At 42.3% G+C, this 7,690-nt stretch overlaps 1 long non-coding RNA gene across 1 annotated transcript; it reads right to left on the bottom strand.

Moving 5' to 3' along the window:
• Positions 1 to 1,325: 1,325 nt before the first annotated feature.
• LOC120883935 (uncharacterized) lies at positions 1,326 to 7,245 on the bottom strand. The gene is made up of 2 exons (XR_005726078.2): positions 7,144 to 7,245; positions 1,326 to 1,529 (listed from the first exon to the last, which is right to left on the bottom strand). It is a non-coding gene; the product is annotated as an uncharacterized LOC120883935 (long non-coding RNA).
• Positions 7,246 to 7,690: the final 445 nt, after the last annotated feature.

The raw sequence follows: 7,690 nt of genomic DNA, 5'->3' as shown, positions 1-7,690 counted from the left end.
TGTGTGTGTGTATGTGTGTGCACACACGTGCACATGAGTGTATTAGGGTGTGATGATGAATGATACCTTTCAAAAATCTATATTTTATTTGGACTTGCTATGGCTTAACGCAGAACAAGACATCTTGAATTCAATATGAATATAACTTACCCTGGACACTTTAACAACATTTTGTAATTTTTACATCAATAACTATAGATATTGACAATATATTGAGACAGCTTCCAGTTGAACAATTGGTATTAAGTTACAGTTAGATGGGTACAAGGAGCTCTAGTGTGCTGTTGTATAGTAGAATGAATCTATGTAACAATAATAGACTATGCATTTAAAAAAAACTAGAAGAAAGGATTTTCGGAATCTTTTACCACAAATAATTGATAAAATGTTTGAAAGCATAAGTTTAACCTGATTTACACATTGCACAATGTATTGAAACATCATGTGGTATCTCATGAATACATGCAATTTTATGTACTTTCCTACAGATAAAAATAATTTGATTAGGAAAGAGACTGCCCCTTAAGATATTTGTTACAATGACTAAAAATAACCTTCTTGTCTTTTGACTTTCATCTTCATGAAGTTCACTTCTCTTGATGACAGCCGCAGGCACATTTGTGCCTTTTCTGGGTTTAAGTTTCTGTCATTATGTTACATAATAGGAGGGCTGCCCTCTGAAGCCTGTATGGGTACACTCAGTGCTGGTTTGGTTGACACAAATTAATTACAATTATAAATTATTACATAACTCTTCTATTCTTCATTGGGAGCTGTAGTTAAAGAGCTGGCACTGGCTAATTAACAGGCTTGATTCTGCCTTTTCTGTGAGGCTGGTCCATAAAGGATTGAATGCTTTCTTTCCTGAAACAAACACAAACAGCTTTGGAACTGTCAGAAATAACAGCAGCTCTTGAAGGCTAATCATTACCCGCTTTTGTCGTGTGGTTGTAATTGTTGCGTGAATTCCGCTTCAATCAGGGCAAAATATGCTTAAGTGCCAGTAAAAGTTTTTATGCTGCTATGAAATTTTGCAATTTATGGCTTTGTACAGATCAGCCTGTGTTACTAGGCAACACCCTATGTGTCGCTCACTCAAATTATTCCTTAATCCCTAGCATCGCTGTCAATTCCAGCTTAAAAGAATCCTAATGAACTATTAGAGGGTTAATTTCTGATGGAGAAAGTGAAACGGAAGTTGTGATGCTAAAAAAAGGAAGCAGTGTTTTTTAAAAAAATACACTTGATGGAAAACAATAAGAATATTTAGAGCTTAATTGTATTCACCTCAGGGGGAAAAAAAAAAGAGAGAGAGAGAAAGAGAAGAAGAGAGTGGTTCCAAATGGATTTAATGATCATGTAGTTCTCTGATTGGCCATTAAGCAGCCAGGTTTTGGGTACTTAAGCAATCATCTTGGCGATGCTGGTTTTAATTAAGGAGTACACTGCAGGATGTTCAATGACCAGGGAAGTGTGGTATCGCTGCTTGCTTGCTGTGCGTCCATATGCATTCGAGAGAAGATAAAACCCTGAAAAAGAGAGAACAGCCCTCTCCATCCATCTTTAAATGTAGTCTGCCAGAGATGGCTGTACCCACCGAATTTTAGAATCTACTCCAAGCCTCGGCAATCTCATTTAAACAGGCAAGAAATTGCGACTTGTGTCTCCAAGCAAATACCAAATTAAAAGGCAAGGGCAAGAACATGGACACGTCAGGGGTGTCTGCTGACTCTGAACCATCATAAAAACCCTAGAACCAGTGCTAGAATAGCGGTGGAAACCTTGGCTTGTGGCTTGGAAGTACTTTCTGGTTTGAATGCTTTTAGTGTTTTGAATTTCTGTTATTGCTCTCAAGCAGCTTAACTGATATTTTGAAAATAGCTACTAAGCCAAAAATAATACAAGTCATGTTTTGAGCGGAAGCTCCCCACATTTTATTTTAGTACAACTCTCCCATCTAGGAAATGCTTCCTAGGTGAGCGTGTAACAAGAGGGAGCTCTCCATCTGACCTGGCAGGAGGCGGGAGATGTGAGTTCCAACTCTGCCTTGAAGTCTGGCCTCAGGTACCAGATCTCATTACTCAAAGCGTGGACCAAGTAGCAGAGTTGAGAGGATCCCCTGGGGCTTGTGAGCCATACAGCCTCTAAAGCCCCACCCCAGATCCACAGGCTCTTACCCCCATCTATTCTCAGGTGAAGAGACCTAATGTTTTTGGACTTTGGGGAGCAGTGTCCTAGCAGCACAGTGCCAAAGAGGGGGTGACTTCCTCCTGCCACAGGCCCTTTGCATTATAGGCTCAGTGTCCCTCTGTCTGTGATCCCTGGGGCTATGGAAATTATCACTATGAAGAACTGAAAAGAACAAGCTGCTACTGAGCTGGGTTCAGCTTATCAGAGGAGCTCATACATGAAATCCCAGGCTCTCTCCTAATCACCTGCAAACCCACCTTCCCCTTTTCCCCTTGGCCATATCCCCGAGGGTCACTGTCATTTCTTCTGATTACCTTTGCTATTCTCAGGGCTGGAGTACAAGGTGAGTTTAAGAGCCCTAGAAATATCTTTGGCTCCAAATCTTTCTCCCTTGTCTTGATTTTTAGGAGTTGTGATTCGACCTCCAGTCTTTGCAGGGTGGGGTCCTGTGTTAAAACACAAAGACTCTGTCTTGGGCTTAATTCACCTTTCGGAGCTCCAGAATGGTGGGGCCAGCTACGGGAGTGTGGGGGTGGGGGGTGGTGAAGACCATGTCCTTTTCCTTTCCTAAAACTTATAATGTGTAAAACATTTTTTTTAGAGCCTTTCAGAAGAAAGCCTGATTTGATAAGGAATGAAGGGTGGAGACTTATGAAGGTAAATTATACCTTAAGTAAGAAGTAAGCCAAGTCCTGCCATTTTGGCTAGTGAAGAGGGTTGGGAATGTGGGGACAAAGGCTGCAGGAATGAAGCCAGGGATTGGATTGAGATCATTAGAATCCCCCTCCCCCTCTCCTTTCCTTCCCTCCTCCCCCTCCTCTTCCTCCTCCCTTTCCTCCTCCTCTTCTTCTTCCTTTTCTTCTCCTCCTCTTCCCCCTCCTCCTCCTCTTCCTCCTCCTTCTTTTGTTTCCTGAGTCTGTAGGAAACAGGAAAACCACTCCACCTCTTTTAGTTTCAACTGCTTTCTGTTGTACCCCGTGTCCTGTGTTTTCTCGTGGACAGCCTAGTTTTCAAGTTTCAGAGAAGAATCGAGCAAAAGCCCAAGTTAAGCTGCTTAAGAGGGGACCTGGGGCTTCTGTGGGCATCCAGGATGGAGGTGAGAGGTATGGAGGGTGAGGGGAAAATGATAAAGAGGACCTTGTGCTCCAAGAAGTTTCAGTCCTTTTGTCCTTCTCGAGCTGATTGGATGAAACAGAAAAAAAAAGTGCTTCTGAATGAATTTCTTACGAAGGTAAGCTTTGTTTTGCCAAGGTGGAATATAGCATGGATGCAGTTTATGGTTAAGGAGGAGCTCAGGAGGAACAGGGGGAATAGGAATGGGAAGAGAAGGAGGGAGGAAGGTGCCAAGCACTCCTTCCACCTGAGGAGGACACCAGGAAACTCTGCCCAGACCCTTACTTCAGGGCTGAGACCTAGTCCTCCAGGGCCTAGGATGCTTGGCTGTCAAAACCTCTCAGCTGAGTTTGTTTCTCTGGCCAGTGTTTCTTTGCTGCAGAGAGCCATCTAGGCCTTCCAGAGGACAGAGCACAACCAACAACTGGCCAGTGTGGGGCCTTAAAGGTCAGGTCCTTTGCCCCAGTTTGATGTAACTGTGCAAGGCTATTCGTTCGAGCTCCAGAATTCCCTGAGGGATTATCTGAGAGCTTCATTGAGACTGTATTTCTGCATCCCAACCTCCTCTTCTTCCCAGGCCTGCTGCTTTTCTTTCACATAATTCTGCAACTTGCTGTTTGGCTCCAGACAACATAAATGAGCTCCAAATGTATCTAGGTATTATATCCTACACTTATTCTGAATGTTCTGGTAGCGATATTCTGGAATCTTTAATAGACTCACCAGATTCCATAGTGCTGGGCTCAGAAAAATTGCAGATTTTACTTGAAGCAAGTTATATCTTACATAATAAGATAACATTTTTACCTTCTGGAAAAAGTATTCAGAGGATGGTTTCATTTGGTCCTGACTTAAAAAGTGGATTCTGAGCTCTTAGAATGGCAGAATGCAAATGATATCATAAAAACACCCTTTAGGAATGTTTCTGGTTTTACTCTCTCGTATTAATATACTTGAGTTAAAAAAACAGGGAAGGAGTTGCAACCTTGGCATAATTGTCCTTCCAAGGTCCAGATAAGGCCCTTAATAATCAGAAGAGTATGAAAGAACATAGAATTCAAGGGTGCAAAAAAATCAATCTCTAATTTCTGTAAAATTAGCCACCTGCTACCAATATTTTAAAGAGTATGAGGTTATATTAATAACACTGATAATTTCCATGCTTATGTGAAGGTCAATGGAGAAAATAGTTCATTAAAACGGGTACTTCTATGTATTAGCTACATAATGATTTGCATTTTGAAAAAAAGGCATTGTTTTAATATGTTTAAAAATTCTGCAAAAATGGTGGAACACGAGAACTTCATAAAAGGTAAGCCCAATGATGTGTTAAATGAATACAACAGGGAATAGGTGAGAAAGTGGCTGGACTTATGCATCTGCTGGATGGATCCCTGACTGTGCCTTCACAAGGGGCTGCCCACACAGCACAGACACTGCGACACAGGAAGAACTGGATGGTCCAGGGCAAGTGAGAACAGCGGAAACAACACATCAGACTAGCAGGAAAAGGAAAATCAGGAGCGCTCATGAAGCATGAATTTTGAAAAAATCAAATTATGAAGGTGCTCTCTACTCCATGGAGGAACTTCTGTGCTTCTCACCATTCTCACATTACTATTTGGTGAAGTGTTTTTTTTTTTTTTTTTTTTTGGTGGTGCTGGACATTGAACTCAGACCCTTGTGCATGCAAGGCAAGCACTCTACCAGCTGAGCTATATCCCCAGCCCATGGACATTACTATCTGGGAAGCATGACTTGTCAGTGATAGGGGAACAATTCTTTACCTTAGCAGTATGGAATTTCTCCTGAAGAATTTCTCTAAGGAAAAAGCCTGACAATCTGCTTGGGGGAGAAAATGGATCTCTGCATGGTTGACATTCAACAAGGGCCACTCCTGGGATGAAAGACTGGGATGCATTGTGTGAGAAACTGGATATAGGATTTGCTTCCCTAAGAGAAGTGGTGATTAAGGAAGAATGTGGGTAAAGAGGGTGATGTATGAGATGGGAGTGCAGTTTGGTACTTCCATGAGGTCTCCAGGAGAATTGTTCAGAAGGACACAGGACTTTTTGAATCAAGGGTGTCTCTTGACACAGCATGCCATGTGCTGTGTCTGCCTGTTTGTGTGTGTGTGTGCAGGTGTGTCCAACATAGAGGTGTCCCCTGTCTGTGTCACATAGAACAGGGGTGTCTTACAGCCTGTTTGGAAGGATGAGGTCATCTCTAAACTGAACAGAAGGCAGGTGGTTGAAACTAGGAGAGATCAAAGTAACATCAGCTCCTCAGGCTTCTGCAATGATTATCAGAGATCTTGGGCTTTCTCAGGGAATCTGAGCAGATCTCATCTAAGGTTACAGTGGACTCAGAGGTTCCCACTCACAAAATAATGACATCATTACCCCTGTGAAGTGCCTTGCTGGATGACTCATGCCATCGTACTGGATGTCCTTCCATCTTGGTGTCACGTTCTTGTCATTTACAGAAGAACATTGCAAAAGAACCACATCTGAATCTGGCCTAAATGAAAAATGATGCTTAAAATGATCCATTATGTGACTCTCTGTCTCCATCCTCAATACCATGTGGGAAAGTTCATAGGGAGTTCCGGGCTGAGCCCATGGCTGGGGGCCCTGGTCTGCTCTTGCTTTGATAAAAAGGGTCATGAATTTAGTGACACCATCTTTTCTTCCCAGCTACAAGAAGCCCAGAATCCAATGTTTTTCTCCATCATAGTAACTATTTCGCCCAAGCAGCCAGTGATTGTGCTTCTCCTTTCTGTGTGTGGTTCTTTGGTCAGATTTGTTTTGTATCTCCCTGCTTTAAGGGGCTCTTCACTGAAAGCCACTCCAATCACCTATGGAAGCATTGGGAGTAAAAATAAAACACACCTTTGATTTTGTTCAAGAAAAGTTTTCATTAGAATCATGTAGATGCTAAGATACTGCAAAGTGCCCGTTGGAGCTGGCAGTAGCACTACAGGCTCAAGTGTCCTTTCTGCACTTGGCATCTTGTCTTCTCTGAGGATTAGCTGCTCACTGGGAGCTGCACCTTCCCTTTTTTTTGACCCCCATGGGAGTGGGGATTTATCCATGGAGCTTTACGTCATGCTGCCAGCTGCCTTTCCCCTAATATTTGCAAGTGACTTTGTAATCTATCACTCTGCACAAGTTTAATAGATCTGCCTACTTAGCCCCAGAAATAACACTGTTTGTTTTTTCTGCCATTTTTCCCACAGAGTAGGCTATGTGGACAGGGTTTACATGCAATACAGTTTGAGAAGGTGAGAGAACAGAGACAGGTAAGAGAAGGAGGAGGTGCATTAGGGGTTACAAAAGTTGAGGGACCAACATTTCATTACTTGCCACAATACACTGCAGCTAATCCATGTAGCTTAAGTCTATCTTTCCTTCTTTTTCTGGCCTAGGGATTCTCAACCTTGCCATGATTGACATTTTGGACCAGATAGTCTTTTGTTGGGTGGGACTGTTCTGTGCATTGTGGGATATTTAGCAGCATCCCTTGGCCTGTACCCACGGCATGCCTGTATATCCTCCCCTAAACGGAGACAAGCAAATATGTTTAAACATTGCCAAATCCCCCTGGGAAGGCACAATTGCTTCCGGTTGAGAATCGCTGTTCCACCCATCTCCAAGTCACATCCCTGCTGGCAGATGCTTTGTGGCTGCTGAGCTTGAGTCATGTTGTGGTCCTTCCCTCAACCTGCGGCTGGATGGCCTTGCTTTAAATATTTTATGAGCAATGCTTTTTTCTGCATGTTTTACAACCAGGAAGAAAAAAAGCTAAACAGCATGTTCTGCCTGTTGCAACTTTTCTTACCTGTACTGTCTTGAACAGCATCCACTTTGAGGAGGTTCTCAATGATGCTGCTAGAACTATCCTCAGGCCTCAGCAGCTGATCTAACCACCTCCATCCTCCAGGCCTCTGCGTTGAAATAAATCTCACTTTCGTTTTCATTATTCCCCTTCTTCAGCTAAATCTACTGCCAAATCTGGACTGTGTCTCTTAAAAGGAAAGCTCAGAATATAATTTGTCTTTCTTCAATATAATTTTTCAAAAGAACATCATTTCACTGGGCTATAAGAAGGTAAAATTTTGACATGAAAATTAATTTAGGAATTTCCTTCCTGCTCTCATTTAGTAAATGCTATCCAAATTCTTGGCTGCAGAAAAGACCAGAGCATTTAACTAATCACTGCGACAGTGAACAGTTGTAGCCTGCTTATTTGCTAGACCCAATATGAACTCATCCAAAATCAAATTACAATAAATGTAAAATCCAGTACAATGGTGTTTAAGGTCAATTGGTGTTTTCCATTAGTGAGCTCTTTTCAAGGACAAAGACTATAGAAATCCTAGCTTGAA

Source organism: Ictidomys tridecemlineatus, chromosome 3 (genome assembly GCF_052094955.1).
Source record: "Ictidomys tridecemlineatus isolate mIctTri1 chromosome 3, mIctTri1.hap1, whole genome shotgun sequence".
In the NCBI taxonomy this organism is placed as follows: Eukaryota; Metazoa; Chordata; class Mammalia; order Rodentia; family Sciuridae; genus Ictidomys; species Ictidomys tridecemlineatus.
Note: the sequence above shows the minus strand (reverse complement) of the source record. Positions and strands in the feature narration are given on the sequence as shown.